At 58.5% G+C, this 15,992-nt stretch overlaps 1 protein-coding gene across 1 annotated transcript in view; it reads right to left on the reverse strand.

Annotated features, from left to right (window-relative positions):
* Positions 1–15,992, reverse strand: part of LOC125320283 (serine/arginine repetitive matrix protein 1-like) — a 147,879-nt gene that overhangs the window by 7,363 nt on the left and 124,524 nt on the right. The gene's annotated exons all lie outside the window — the stretch shown is intronic.

Genomic DNA, 15,992 nt, shown 5'->3' on the forward strand with positions numbered 1-15,992 from the left:
ATTGTACGGGTGTAATGTTGCCATGTATCCACTAGCTGGGGACACCAATGGGGGAAAGTAGTGGGTCTACAGGAAGGAGGGGAATGCTCTAGAATGTTCCTGAAGACAGCCCAATTATCATGATGTAAACATTTTGGGGGATTATTGGTTAGGGGGCAAACCAATCACTCGATGCCCCAGAGACTGACAGAATTGAACACCAATGAGGACCCTAGCAACGAGCCATCAGAGGGAGGATCTGAGCTGCACCAATCACAGCATCAGAAGAGGCTATAAGAACTGCTCCGGGGTTCAGCCCCTCGTCGTCTTGGGGTACGTGAGGCTGGGGGAATGTCCTGTGTGACACACAGTTTGTTTTTCTGGGTTGTTGAGTGGGAGTTGGGCTTACTTAGAGTCTCCGCTTCCTGGTTTTCTTTTTAATAAACGAGAAGATTTTTATTCCACCTAAAAAGTCCAAGCCTCGTTTATAACAGGTTTATTTCTGCTCTTCAGTGATTTTTTATCAGCACGTTTGCAAGATCGGCTGCGAGGAGACGCCGGCAGCCCGTGCCCTGCGGCCGTGGCTGCGGTGGGGTTCCGGGCAGGGCTTTTCGGTCCCGGCCGCGATGAGCTGCCTGCCGTGGGGCCCCGGCCGCGGCGGAGGCTGGCGGGAGTGTGGCGGGGCCGGCAGCGGCGGGCAGAGACCGCAGAGAGCAGCAGCCCGGCCGGGCCCGCTGCGGACGGGCAGGGAGCAGCCGGCCCCACGGCGGCTCCCGGCCAGCCCTCAGCCGGGGCCGTGCCCGCAGGGCAGCAGCAGAGGCAGGAGGCGCGGCAGGAGCTGGGGCCAGTGGCAGCTCGCCGTGCCCAGGCCCGCAGCCGCAGCCCTTCCCCGCCCGGCCGCCGCAGGGGCCGCTGGCCTGGGAGGCTCCGGCGGTGCCGAAAGAGGAGGGCCCGCAGGCCCCGGGATGCCCTGGAGCCCCGCAGGTTCAGGAGAAGGACATGAGGCTCTTGCTCTGCCACGCTGTGGGAGCAAGCTCTGCTCTCTCTCTCCCTTGTCCTTGAGCCCTTTGCTGCCTCTCCCTGATCCCCATCCTTGGCCAAGGGCCCCCGGAGCCCTTTCCAGAGGTGCAGGAAAAGCTCCTGCAGCCGCAACCGTGGAAGAGCTTTGGGAAAAGCGTCTATCCCATTGCTCTCAGTTAATCAGAATTGTTGTGAAGAAACATAACATATGGAGCTGTTGTATAGGAAGAGTTTTCAGGCATTATTCCTCCTCAAATTATTTTTGTTCCAAACCCGAAGGAAAAGAAAGAGGAGGTTCACTGCTAATGCAGCATTATGCTTGCTAGTAGTGTCATATTAGTTAGTATCGGTATTGGTTAAAAATACTGCAGCAGGTGTTTCTGAGGAAGGCTAGGGAGTAGATACATTTCATTTTCAGTTCTTGTGAAGAAGTGCATCCATTGTGCAAACAACTCTCGCTCTGCACACACACCTTCCCAGTGAAGTGTTCATAGCCAGCAGGGGTGTCAGCAGTCTGTGCAACAGCTCTGCCTGGCAGCAGCCAGAAATACAGCACTGGGCTGTTGGGCATTCTTAGAAAGGAGCAGGGAACACAACACAAAACATAATTAGGCCGCTCCATGAATCTGTGGTGCTGTTTTGGATATCATTTGCCATTCCCGGTTATTAAATTTATTTTAACCCAGTTATTAAAATTACTAGAGAGATGCCTCTGCCCCAGTTAAGGTGCAAACAAGACCATATGCCAAAATCAGTAGTATGGACTTCATTTAACAGTTAATGTGAGGAAGAGCGAGAGATAAAAAGAAATAGAAAAAAAGGGGGGGGGGGGGGGGGAAGAAAGAGAGTGACAAAGACAGGTTAAGTAGAAATTGGCACCACTCCATGGATCCTGACGGTGTCCTGTTGATCCTCTCCTGGTGTTCTCAGTGGTGAGGGCCACACAACACAGAGTTCAATGGATTAATGCACATTTGGGCCAGGTGGGGATGCCCAGGTACCACCCCTGGGGAGGGGCAGCTTTACAGAGTCTCTTGCAACAGACTCTGGGGATGTTGCATCACTTTGCATCCCCTGAAGTGCACTGGTGGCCTCAGCAGTGAGTCTGGGGGACACCTCTGGGTCTTTGATGGTTTATGACCCCTCCTCAGCTGCCTCTCATGCCAGTGTCCCATGTGTTGGCCTTCCCATGGCGGGGAATTTTACAGCTGACCCGGCTTGTGTGAGGGAGGATGGTTGTTCACTGCCTCTGACCACAGATCACACACCAAAAACTCTGCCTCTATTCTGTGTTTCTCTGGAGGAACAGTGGTAATAACTGGTACAAAAAGGAGGCTAAACATGCCCAAAGTAAAAAAAAACCAAAACAAACACGATTGTATAATGAAACACAGAACCTAGAGTTTCTGAGGGGAAAACACTGGCTTGTGATTTCACGTAAGATCAGGAATTGGGTATATTTTGGTGCACAGAGATTGGGGTATATTCAAGGGCTGTTTACTTTAGAAACATGATGGTTATTCCCTTGGGCAAGTGTCTTTGCCACTTAACCAATCCAGGTCCAAAATACACCTGCCAAAAGGTGCTGGGCAGGACTGCCCTGGCCATGCTAGCAAGAACAGAGCTGTGGCTGAAATCTCCTGATCACTGTAACATAGCAGAGGAAGGAGAATGAATCTTCAGCACAGAGGGCTCACACCTGAGAGAAGCCCCAAGAACAGGCAAATAATGTCATGAGCTGTCAGCGGGTGGTGTTCAGCTCATCAGGACACCCAAAAATCCCAGGGACAGAGGGTGCTGTGCTCACAAAGTGTGTCTTGAGGATTGTTTGCTTTGTTACCAGTGAGAACAGGCTGGGATCTTTGCTATTGAATAACTTCTCTGAAGTGCCCTAATTCAAGGGAAAAAAAAAATCCTTAAACTTGTTGTACCGGTTTGGTCAAATTTAGAAATATATCCTCTGAGAGAAGGCACAACCACCCCTCCCCCACCAGGTTCGGGAAAAAAAAAATTTTCCTCGAAGGAAAGTGAAGAAGATAAAATGATTTATTTAACAAACACCCGGGAAAGGAAAATAAGGTTAAATGGTAAAATCTTTCACTGTGAAGGAAAAACCTGGGAAAGCGTTAGAGTCCTCCCTTTGGTCTCCTTGGAGCTGGGGCTTGGCCCAGGGCCAGGCCCTCTGTGCCCGGTGGAAAGTCCTCCCGATGTGCTCTGAGGTTGAAAGCAGTCCAGTAGGAAAGGGAGAAAATCCGGAATTCCAGAGAAGGAAAAAGCAAAGTCCAACTCTCAGTCTCTCTCCGGAGAACGAGAAACTGAAAACCACTGGCCAAAAGCTGACTGGAAAAACAGCAAGCCGGGTGCTTCCTCGCTCCCCTGCTGCAGCTGGGGGGAAAAAAACCTGCTATCTTTATATGACCTTGAACAAGCTGCAAACTGCTTTGAGAAAGTTTTGCTCAGTTTTTTCCTCTTCCCCCTCTCAGGCTCAGTTTGGAGGCATAGAAAGGCACAAAAATTAATTTCTGGGCATAGGCAGCGATATGGGATACACATCATAACGTCACCCCAAGACACTTGTATAATAAAACGGATCGATTCTCATTACTTTTATAAAAAGCCCGAGCTAATTGTAGCTTTTAAGTGTCTGGGGGGAAAAAGCTAGGAAAGAGCTTGCATTTACTCAAACAGAAAAGGGATGGAATTTTTATTTAAATATCTGGTGGTTTTCCCAAAACTCAACTCCCAAACCACCCCATTTTAGCCTTATTGTTAAATGCCCTTTAAACAGGCTTTGAAAATTTTACTTTTCATTGTATATTACAACACAAAAGTGTAACTTTTCTGCTGCTTTTGTCCTCCATATCCAGAGATCATTGATTTTTACCTATGCTACTAATGGAACTTGAAATTACTTTCTTCCATGTTTGTGTGCTGCAGGTGTCTGAACTCAGAGCAGGATTTGGAGCAAGCTCTGCTCCCACGTGTTACCCATACGTGCCTCTTCCCAGAACTGTGTGGATGCTCACAAAGAGATCATCTTCAGGAACTATTTTCCTGAAGTAACTCTGTGGTCAGTCATCAGAAATGTGCCCTCAAGCCTCTTGAGTCATTCTGCCAAGTTATATTTCACAATATGTTCCCTGGTGACTTTTAATATTTCTGCCTGTGTGGATACGATTTGATGAATTTAGGCAAGTAAAGAGAGTTTCTCTTGTGAGAAATAGATAGATAGATAGACAGATAGGTGAGATAGGTGAGATACGTGTGTGTGTGTGTGTGTGTGTGTGTGTGTGTGTGTGTGTGTGAGAGATACACGGCAGGAGTATCAACAGAGTGTCTCTGAAATGTCTCTTAAGTTACATTAATTCTTGAATCAGCTTTGGGATGGACATAAACAGGGCAAATAGAAATTGTAGGGACAGAGCTTGGGAGAACTGCAGTGGAACAGTGGAGCAGCTACAATGAAGGTCAGTGAGGAGAAGGCCCTTTGCTCGTCCCTGCCCTGCCTTGGAACCGATCTCACAGGCTGCCTGGGAGCCACCACTCCTTGCAGAGCAGTGACAATGGTGGCTGTGCAGCTGAAGAGCTGGATCTGCTGAGCAGTTTTCAGGGAGCTCCAGTCCTGAAGCCGTAGACTTCCCCGCGTTCTCCTCAGGCATTTTCCTCCCACCATCCCCAGGTGGAGAAGAACAGCTTGCTTCCTCCAGCTGTCCCCAGCTCTGTCACAGGGGTGTTTAATGCAGTGCAGATGTGTGGTGTGAAATGAGGCTGGATTATCAAGATCATGCCAGTCAAGACCTACAAAGGCATCTCTCCACTAAGGCAGCAGGGACTGCTATTCAGCTGAATCGAACCCACACACTGTCTGACTCAGTCGGCTGGCAGTCAGAATACCAAACTTGCTGAGAAATGGGATTCCAAACTGTAAAATTTCACAGAAAGTGACATCTCAAGTGTTGGAGGTACTTGAAATTTAATTTTACCTGATGGTTCCTTCATTGGGCTTAATTTTCTTTTTATTTCTTGTTTTCTTAAATAAGATAATTCTGAGGTTTAAGAAACTTTTCACTGTAAGTAAGCCCACATTTGAGGGACCTTAAGGGGGCAAGAGGGAGTGTTTTTCCCAGGAATGTACCATTCCTATGCTTTACCTCAGGTGGGGTGGCGACTGTCTAAAGACTGGAACCACTGGAGTGTCAGGCACAGAATCACATATGGTGCCAAGAATGAAGCTCAGCAATCTCAAATCTAAGTGTGCAGAGTTTGTGCAGCTAAAAAACCAAGAAATGCCCAGAGCAGAACGTCCCCGTTGTCCCCAGGAGCATGGCAGTGACATTGCACCAGAGAGCAGCGGGGCACTGCACAGAAATCTGTAACGCTCAGAAGGCGTGGATTTGCCCTGGCCTTTGCTGCTGGCTGCTCCAGCCAAATGCTACAACTCTCTGACAGGAGGCTGCAGCCAGGTGAGGATCGATCTCTTCTCCCAAGAGACAAAGGACAGGAGGAGAGGAAACGTCCTCGAGGTGCAGCAGGTGAGGTTCAGGTTCCCGTGGAGGGCAGCCAGGGATGGTCAGCACTGGAACATCCACCTACAGTCCCCGTGTGCCTTTCCATGATGCCTTGAGGGAGGGTGCAGCCTTGATGCCGAGTGCCCTGGGGGGCTCCTGTGGCTGGGTTTGCACTCAGGGTGAGGATGCCCAGGAGCCGCTGAGCTCGGCAGTGGGGACGAAGGCCGGGGCTTGTGGGGTGGGAGGTGTGGCTCTGGGGGCTGTGACATGCCAGGGGATGGGTCACAATGGCAGCTGTGAGCAGGGGCATGGCCAGCTTGGCAGCCAAGTGACATGGTCCTGCTGGCTGTGACATCACAGAGGACAGGTCACACTGGCACCTGTGTCCAGGGCCATCAGCGGGCAGTTGGATTTGGGCAGCCAGTGAGGGCAGATGCAGAGAAAACACTGGGCTGGATAGGGGGTGGCAAAGCTGGGCTGGATAGGGACTGGCAGAGATGCCCAGGGGGGTTTAAACCCAGAGTGAGAGCTGGGACCCTCAGGGCAGGGCTCTGTCCCCAGAGCTGGGGGAAGAGGGGCTTGGGGCTCTCAATGTGGCAGGGGACCAGAGAGGCTCTGGGGACATTCCAGGTGCCCCCAGCCCCCTGCTCCCTCCCCTCTGCTGAGCCCCGTTTCTCCCACCAGGCCATGTCTCCCACATTTGCCTTCATCCTGGCCCTGTTAGCCACCCACACTGGGCTGAAGGTGCAGGTACAGGTCGATGAAGATGCAGTCAAGCGGATGCAGGAGCGCGAGGAATACCTTCATCAGGAGATGACTCGGCTCCTGCAGGAGGTTGAGGGGAGCAGGGGCACCATGGAAACCCTGCTCCTTTCAGCACTGCAGCAGCAATGGCTGTTTTGGGTCACTGTAGCAGCTCTGGTTCTGGTTCTGCTTGCTGTGGACTGCTGGCTGGTGAGGAGAAGAAAGCGTGGCTCTGCCAGCTGCAGTGAGCAGGAGAGATCCAGCAGCCTAGAGAAGGTCGCTAGCCAGGAGAAGGTCAGTGAGCAGGACGAGAGGGTCAAGGGTGCAGTCAATGATGGCAGCACTTTGGCTCTGCCCACCCCACAACCAATGAGCAGTTGAACATGGGTCAGTCAGTCCTAAGCCATAGGCGAGCGCTATTCCGAAAGGGTGGGCGATGGCCTCCTCTACCCTCAGCCGATTGAAAGGGAGTCAGGTTCAGATCCCTGAATCCGGAGTGGCGGGGATGGGCACCACAAGGTGCCCAGTGCGGTGACGCAACCGATCCCGGAGAAGGCGGCGGGAACTTCATGCCGGAGTTGCACCCAGGCACCGGGATGGACACCAGCTCTGAAGCCTGGAGCGTCCAGGAGAACAGCACCGTCTACCGCCCCCTGGTCATGCTGCGGCCACCCCCTGGTCGCTCCTTCAATGTGGACAGCAGAAAGCAGCCGCCAGCCGGGCGCGTCAGGTAGTCTGAGGTTCAGATCCCTGAATCCGGAGTGGCGGTGCCCAGTGCGGTGACGCAACCGATCCCGGAGAAGGCGGCGGGAACTTCATGGTGGAGTTGCACCCAGGCACCGGGATGGACACCAGCTCTGAAGCCTGGAGCGTCCAGGAGAACAGCACCGTCTACCGCCCCCGGTCATCCTGCGGCCACCCCCTGGCCACTCCTTCAATGCGGACAGCAGAAAGCAGCCGCCAGCCACGTGCGTCAGGTAGTCTGAGGTTCAGATCCCTGAATCCGGAGTGGCGGTGCTCAGTGCGGTGACGCAACCGATCCCGGAGAAGGCGGCGGCAACTTCATGGTGGAGTTGCACCCAGGCACCGAGATGGACACCAGCTCTGAAGCCTGGAGCGTCCAGGAGAACAGCACCGTCTACCGCCCCCTGGTCATGCTGCGGCCACCCCCTGGTCGCTCCTTCAATGTGGACAGCAGAAAGCAGCCGCCAGCCGGGCGCGTCAGGTAGGCTGAGGTTCATATCCCTGAATCCGGAGTTGCGGTGCCCAGTGCGGTGACGCATCCGATCCCGGAGAAGGCGGCGGGAACTTCATGGTGGAGTTGCACCCAGGCACCGGGATGGACACCAGCTCTGAAGCCTGGAGCGTCCAGGAGAACAGCACCGTCTACCGCCCCCTGGTCATGCTGCGGCCACCCCCTGGTCGCTCCTTCAATGTGGACAGCAGAAAGCAGCCGCCAGCCGGGCGCGTCAGGTAGTCTGAGGTTCAGATCCCTGAATCCGGAGTGGCGGGGATGGGCACCGCAAGGTGCCCAGTGCGGTGACGCATCCGATCCCGGAGAAGGCGGCGGGAACTTCATGGTGGAGTTGCACCCAGGCACCGGGATGGACACCAGCTCTGAAGCCTGGAGCGTCCAGGAGAACAGCACCGTTTACCGCCCCCTGGTCATCCTGCGGCCACCCTCCAGCCACTCCTTCAATGTGGACATTAGAAAGCAGCCGCCAGCCGGGCGCGTCAGGTAGTCTGAGGTTCAGATCCCTGAATCCGGAGTGGCAGGAATGGGCACCGCAAGGTGCCCAGTGCGGTGACGCATCCGATCCCGGAGAAGGCGGCGGGAACTTCATGGTGGAGTTGCACCCAGGCACCGGGATGGACACCAGCTCTGAAGCCTGGAGCGTCCAGGAGAACAGCACCGTCTACCGCCCCCTGGTCATGCTGCGGCCACCCCCTGGTCGCTCCTTCAATGTGGACAGCAGAAAGCAGCCGCCAGCCAGGCGCGTCAGGTAGTCTGAGGTTCAGATCCCTGAATCCGGAGTGGCGGGGGATGGGCACCGCAAGGTGCCCAGTGCGGTGACGCAACCCGATCCTGGAGAAGGCGGCGGGGAACTTCATGGTGGAGTTGCACCCAGGCACCGGGATGGACACCAGCTCTGAAGCCTGGAGCGTCCAGGAGAACAGCACCGTCTACCGCCCCCTGGTCATGCTGCGGCCACCCCCTGGCCACTCCTTCAATGTGGACAGCAGAAAGCAGCCGCCAGCCGGGCGCGTCAGGTAGTCTGAGGTTCAGATCCCTGAATCCGGAGTGGCGGTGCTCAGTGCGGTGACGCATCCGATCCCGGAGAAGGCGGCGGGAACTTCATGGTGGAGTTGCACCCAGGCACCGAGATGGACACCAGCTCTGAAGCCTTGAGCGTCCAGGAGAACAGCACCGTCTACCGCCCCCTGGTCATGCTGCGGCCACCCCCTGGTCGCTCCTTCAATGTGGACATTAGAAAGCAGCCGCCAGCCGGGCGCGTCAGGTAGTCTGAGGTTCAGATCCCTGAATCCGGAGTGGCAGGAATGGGCACCGCAAGGTGCCCAGTGCGGTGACGCAACCGATCCCGGAGAAGGCGGCGGGAACTTCATGGTGGAGTTGCACCCAGGCACCGGGATGGACACCAGCTCTGAAGCCTGGAGCGTCCAGGAGAACAGCACTGTCTACCGCCCCCTGGTCATCCTGCGGCCACCCCCTGGTCGCTCCTTCAATGTGGACAGCAGAAAGCAGCCGCCAGCCGGACGCGTCAGGTAGTCTGAGGTTCAGATCCCTGAATCCGGAGTGGCGGTGCCCAGTGCGGTGACGCAACCGATCCCGGAGAAGGCGGCGGGAACTTCATGGTGGAGTTGCACCCAGGCACCGGGATGGACACCAGCTCTGAAGCCTGGAGCGTCCAGGAGAACAGCACCGTCTACCGCCCCCTGGTCATGCTGCGGCCACCCCCTGGTTGCTCCTTCAATGTGGACAGCAGAAAGCAGCCGCCAGCCGGGCGCGTCAGGTAGTCTGAGGTTCAGATCCCTGAATCCGGAGTGGCAGGAATGGGGCACCGCAAGGTGCCCAGTGCGGTGACGCAACCGATCCCGGAGAAGGCGGCGGGAACTTCATGGTGGAGTTGCACCCAGGCACCGGGATGGACACCAGCTCTGAAGCCTGGAGCGTCCAGGAGAACAGCACCGTCTACCGCCCCCTGGTCATGCTGCGGCCACCCCCTGGTCGCTCCTTCAATGTGGACAGCAGAAAGCAGCCGCCAGCCAGGCGCGTCAGGTAGTCTGAGGTTCAGATCCCTGAATCCGGAGTGGCGGGGATGGGCACCGCAAGGTGCCCAGTGCGGTGACGCAACCGATCCTGGAGAAGGCGGCGGGAACTTCATGGCGGAGTTGCACCCAGGCACCGGGATGGACACCAGCTCTGAAGCCTTGAGCGTCCAGGAGAACAGCACCGTCTACCGCCCCGTGGTCATGCTGCGGCCACCCCCTGGCCACTCCTTCAATGTGGACAGCAGAAAGTAGCCGCCAGCCGGGCGCATCAGGTAGTCTGACGTTCAGATCCCTGAATCCGGAGTGGCGGTGCTCAGTGCGGTGACGCATCCGATCCCGGAGAAGGCGGCGGGAACTTCATGCCGGAGTTGCACCCAGGCACCGAGATGGACACCAGCTCTGAAGCCTGGAGCGTCCAGGAGAACAGCACCGTCTACTGCCCCCTGGTCATGCTGCGGGCCACCCCCTGGCCACTCCTTCAATGTGGACAGCAGAAAGCAGCCGCCAGCCGGGCACGTCAGGTAGTCTGAGGTTCAGATCCCTGAATCCGGAGTGGCAGGAATGGGCACCGCAAGGTGCCCAGTGCGGTGACGCAACCGATCCCGGAGAAGGCGGGCGGGAACTTCATGGTGGAGTTGCACCCAGGCACCAGGATGGACACCAGCTCTGAAGCCTGGAGCGTCCAGGAGAACAGCACTGTCTACCGCCCCCTGGTCATGCTGCAGCCACCCCTTGGTCGCTCCTTCAATGTGGACAGCAGAAAGCAGCCGCCAGCCGGGCGCGTCAGGTAGTCTGAGGTTCAGATCCCTGAATCCGGAGTGGCGGGGGATGGGCACCGCAAGGTGCCCAGTGCGGTGACGCAACCGATCCCGGAGAAGCCGGCAGGAACTTCATGGTGGAGTTGCACCCAGGCACCGGATGGACACCAGCTCTGAAGCCTGGAGCGTCCAGGAGAACAGCACCGTCTACCGCCCCCTGGTCATGCTGCGGCCACCCCCTGGCCACTCCTTCAATGTGGACATTAGAAAGCAGCCGCCAGCCGGGCGCGTCAGGTAGTCTGAGGTTCAGATCCCTGAATCCGGAGTGACGGGGATGGGAACCGCAAGGTGCCCAGTGCGGTGACGCAACCGATAGCGGAGAAGGCGGCGGGAACTTCATGCCAGAGTTGCACCCAGGCACCAGGATGGACACCAGCTCTGAAGCCTGGAGCGTCCAGGAGAACAGCACCGTTTACCGCCCCCTGGTCATCCTGCGGCCACCCTCCAGCCACTCCTTCAATGTGGACATTAGAAAGCAGCCGCCAGCCGGGCGCGTCAGGTAGTCTGAGGTTCAGATCCCTGAATCCGGAGTGGCAGGAATGGGCACCGCAAGGTGCCCAGTGCGGTGACGCATCCGATCCCGGAGAAGCCGTCGGGAACTTCATGGTGGAGTTGCACCCAGGCACCGGGATGGACACCAGCTCTGAAGCCTGGAGCATCCAGGAGAACAGCACCGTCTACCGCCCCCTGGTCATGCTGCGGCCACCCCCTGGGTGCTCCTTCAATGTGGACAGCAGAAAGCAGCCGCCAGCCAGGCGCGTCAGGTAGTCTGAGGTTCAGATCCCTGAATCCGGAGTGGCGGGGATGAGCACCGCAAGGTGCCCAGTGTGGTGACGCAACCGATCCCGGAGAAGCCGTCGGGAACTTCATGGTGGAGTTGCACCCAGGCACCGGGATGGACAGCAGCTCTGAAGCCTGGAGCGTCCAGGAGAACAGCACCGTCTACCGCCCCCTGGTCATGCTGCGGCCACCCCCTGGCCACTCCTTCAATGTGGACATTAGAAAGCAGCCGCCAGCCGGGCGCGTCAGGTAGTCTGAGGTTCAGATCCCTGAATCCGGAGTGGCGGTGCTCAGTGCAGTGACGCATCCGATCCCGGAGAAGGCGGCGGGAACTTCATGCCGGAGTTGCACCCAGGCACCGAGATGGACACCAGCTCTGAAGCCTGGAGCGTCCAGGAGAACAGCACCATCTACCGCCCCCTGGTCATGCTGCGGCCACCCCCTGGTCACTCCTTCAATGTGGACATTAGAAAGCAGCCGCCAGCCGGGCGCGTCAGGTAGTCTGAGGTTCAGATCCCTGAATCCGGAGCGGCAGGAATGGGCACCGCAAGGTGCCCAGTGCGGTGACGCAACCGATCCCGGAGAAGGCGGCGGGAACTTCATGGTGGAGTTGCACCCAGGCACCGGGATGGACACCAGCTCTGAAGCCTGGAGCGTCCAGGAGAACAGCACTGTCTACCGCCCCCTGGTCATGCTGCGGCCACCCCCTGGCCACTCCTTCAATGTGGACAGCAGAAAGCAGCCGCCAGCCGGGCGCGTCAGGTAGTCTGAGGTTCAGATCCCTGAATCCGGAGTGGCGGGGATGGGCACCGCAAGGTGCCCAGTGCGGTGATGCAACCGATCCCGGAGAAGGCGGCGGGAACTTCATGGTGGAGTTGCACCCAGGCACCGGGATGGACACCAGCTCTGAAGCCTGGAGCGTCCAGGAGAACAGCACCGTCTACCGCCCCCTGGTCATGCTGCGGCCACCCCTTGGTCGCTCCTTCAATGTGGACAGCAGAAAGCAGCCGCCAGCCAGGCGCGTCAGGTAGGCTGAGGTTCAGATCCCTGAATCCGGAGTGGCGGTGCTCAGTGCGGTGACGCAACCGATCCCGGAGAAGGCGGCGGGAACTTCATGGTGGAGTTGCACCCAGGCACCGGGACGGACACCAGCTCTGAAGCCTTGAGCGTCCAGGAGAACAGCACCGTCTACCGCCCGCTGGTCATCCTGCGGCCACCCCCTGGTCACTCCTTCAATGTGGACAGCAGAAAGCAGCCGCCAGCCGGGCGCGTCAGGTAGTCTGAGGTTCAGATCCCTGAATCCGGAGTGGCGGTGCCCAGTGCGGTGACGCAACCAATCCCGGAGAAGGCGGCGGGAACTTCATGGTGGAGTTGCACCCAGGCACCGGGATGGACACCAGCTCTGAAGCCTGGAGCGTCCAGGAGAACAGCACCGTTTACCGCCCCCTGGTCATGCTGCGGCCACCCCCTGGCCACTCCTTCAATGTGGACATTAGAAAGCAGCCGCCAGCCGGGCGCGTCATGTAGGCTGAGGTTCAGATCCCTGAATCCGGAGTGGCAGGGATGGGCACCGCAAGGTGCCCAGTGCGGTGACGCATCCGATCCCGGAGAAGGCGGCGGGAACTTCATGGTGGAGTTGCACCCAGGCACCGGGATGGACAGCAGCTCTGAAGCCTGGAGCGTCCAGGAGAACAGCACCGTCTACCGCCCCCTGGTCATGCTGCGGCCACCCCCTGGTCGCTCCTTCAATGTGGACAGCAGAAAGCAGCCGCCAGCCGGGCGTGTCAGGTAGTCTGAGGTTCAGATCCCTGAATCTGGAGTGGCAGGAATGGGCACCGCAAGGTGCCCAGTGCGGTGACGCAACCGATCCCGGAGAAGGCGGCGGGAACTTCATGGTGGAGTTGCACCCAGGCACCGGGATGGACACCAGCTCTGAAGCCTTGAGCGTCCAGGAGAACAGCACCGTCTACCGCCCCCTGGTCATGCTGCGGCCACCCCCTGGCCTCTCCTTCAATGTGGACAGCAGAAAGCAGCCGCCAGCCGGGCGCGTCAGGTAGTCTGAGGTTCAGATCCCTGAATCCGGAGTGGCGGTGCTCAGTGCGGTGACGCAACCGATCCCGGAGAAGGCGGCGGGAACTTCATGGTGGAGTTGCACCCAGGCACCGAGATGGACACCAGCTCTGAAGCCTGGAGCGTCCAGGAGAACAGCACCGTCTACCGCCCCCTGGTCATGCTGCGGCCACCCCCTGGCCACTCCTTCAATGTGGACATTAGAAAGCAGCCGCCAGCCAGGCGCGTCAGGTAGTCTGAGGTTCAGATCCCTGAATCCGGAGTGGCAGGAATGGGCACCGCAAGGTGCCCAGTGCGGTGACGCAACCGATCCCGGAGAAGGCGGCGGGAACTTCATGGTGGAGTTGCACCCAGGCACCGGGATGGACACCAGCTCTGAAGCCTGGAGCGTCCAGGAGAACAGCACCGTCTACCGCCCCCTGGTCATGCTGCGGCCACCCCCTGGTCGCTCCTTCAATGTGGACAGCAGAAAGCAGCCGCCAGCCGGGCGCGTCAGGTAGTCTGAGGTTCAGATCCCTGAATCCGGAGTGGCGGTTCTCAGTGCGGTGACGCATCCGATCCCGGAGAAGGCGGCGGGAACTTCATGCCGGAGTTGCACCCAGGCACCGGGATGGACACCAGCTCTGAAGCCTGGAGCGTCCAGGAGAACAGCACCGTCTACCGCCCCCTGGTCATGCTGCAGCCACCCCCTGGTCGCTCCTTCAATGTGGACAGCAGAAAGCAGCTGCCAGCCAGGCGCGTCAGGTAGTCTGAGGTTCAGATCCCTGAATCCGGAGTGGCGGTGCCCAGTGCGGTGACGCAACCGATCCCGGAGAAGGCGGCGGGAACTTCATGGTGGAGTTGCACCCAGGCACCGGGATGGACACCAGCTCTGAAGCCTGGAGCGTCCAGGAGAACAGCACCATCTACCGCCCCCTGGTCATCCTGCGGCCACCCTCCGGTCACTCCTTCAATGTGGACAGCAGAAAGCAGCTGCCAGCCGGGCGCGTCAGATAGGCTGAGGTTCATATCCCTGAATCCGGAGTGGCGGGGATGGGCACCGCAAGGTGCCCAGTGCGGTGACGCAACCGATCCCGGAGAAGCCGTCGGGAACTTCATGGTGGAGTTGCACCCAGGCACCGGGATGGACACCAGCTCTGAAGCCTGGAGCGTCCAGGAGAACAGCACCGTCTACCGCCCCCTGGTCATGCTGCGGCCACCCCCTGGCCACTCCTTCAATGTGGACATTAGAAAGCAGCCGCCAGCCGGGCGCGTCAGGTAGTCTGAGGTTCATATCCCTGAATCCGGAGTGGCAAAGATGGGCACCGCAAGGTGCCCAGTGCGGTGACGCATCCGATCCCGGAGAAGGCGGCGGGAACTTCATGGTGGAGTTGCACCCAGGCACCGAGATGGACAGCAGCTCTGAAGCCTGGAGCGTCCAGGAGAACAGCACCGTCTACCGCCCCCTGGTCATGCTGCGGCCACCCCCTGGTCGCTCCTTCAATGTGGACAGCAGAAAGCAGCCAGCCGCCAGCCAGGCGCGTCAGGTAGTCTGAGGTTCAGATCCCTGAATCCGGAGTGGCGGTGCCCAGTGCGGTGACGCAACCGATCCCGGAAAAGGCGGCGGGAACTTCATGGTGGAGTTGCACCCGGGCACCGGGATGGACACCAGCTCTGAAGCCTGGAGCGTCCAGGAGAACTGCACCATCTACCGCCCCCTGGTCATCCTGCGGCCACTCTCCAGCCACTCCTTCAATGTGGACAGCAGAAAGCAGCTGCCAGCCGGGCGCGTCAGGTAGTCTGAGGTTCAGATCCCTGAATCCGGAGTGGCGGGGATGGGCACCGCAAGGTGCCCAGTGCGGTGACGCAACCAATTCCGGAGAAGCCGTCAGGAACTTCATGCTGGAGTTGCACCCAGGCACCGGGATGGACACCAGCTCTGAAGCCTGGAGCGTCCAGGAGAACAGCACCGTCTACCGCCCCCTGGTCATGCTGCGGCCACCCCCTGGTCGCTCCTTCAATGTGGACAGCAGAAAGCAGCCGCCAGCCAGGCGCGTCAGGTAGTCTGAGGTTCAGATCCCTGAATCCGGAGTGGCAGGGATGGGCACCGCAAGGTGCCCAGTGCGGTGACGCAACCGATCCCGGAGAAGGCGGCGGGAACTTCATGGTGGAGTTGCACCCAGGCACCGGGATGGACACCAGCTCTGAAGCCTGGAGCGTCCAGGAGAACAGCACCGTCTACCGCCCCCTGGTCATGCTGCGGCCACCCCCTGGTCGCTCCTTCAATGTGGACAGCAGAAAGCAGCCGCCAGCCAGGCGCGTCAGGTAGTCTGAGGTTCAGATCCCTGAATCCGGAGTGGCGGGGATGGGCACCGCAAGGTGCCCAGTGCGGTGACGCAACCGATCCTGGAGAAGGCGGCGGGAACTTCATGGCGGAGTTGCACCCAGGCACCGGGATGGACACCAGCTCTGAAGCCTTGAGCGTCCAGGAGAACAGCACCGTCTACCGCCCCGTGGTCATGCTGCGGCCACCCCCTGGCCACTCCTTCAATGTGGACAGCAGAAAGTAGCCGCCAGCCGGGCGCATCAGGTAGTCTGACGTTCAGATCCCTGAATCCGGAGTGGCGGTGCTCAGTGCGGTGACGCATCCGATCCCGGAGAAGGCGGCGGGAACTTCATGCCGGAGTTGCACCCAGGCACCGAGATGGACACCAGCTCTGAAGCCTGGAGCGTCCAGGAGAACAGCACCGTCTACTGCCCCCTGGTCATGCTGCGGCCACCCCCTGGCCACTCCTTCAATGTG

Source organism: Corvus hawaiiensis, chromosome Z, assembly GCF_020740725.1.
Source record: "Corvus hawaiiensis isolate bCorHaw1 chromosome Z, bCorHaw1.pri.cur, whole genome shotgun sequence".
Lineage (NCBI taxonomy): Eukaryota > Metazoa > Chordata > Aves > Passeriformes > Corvidae > Corvus > Corvus hawaiiensis.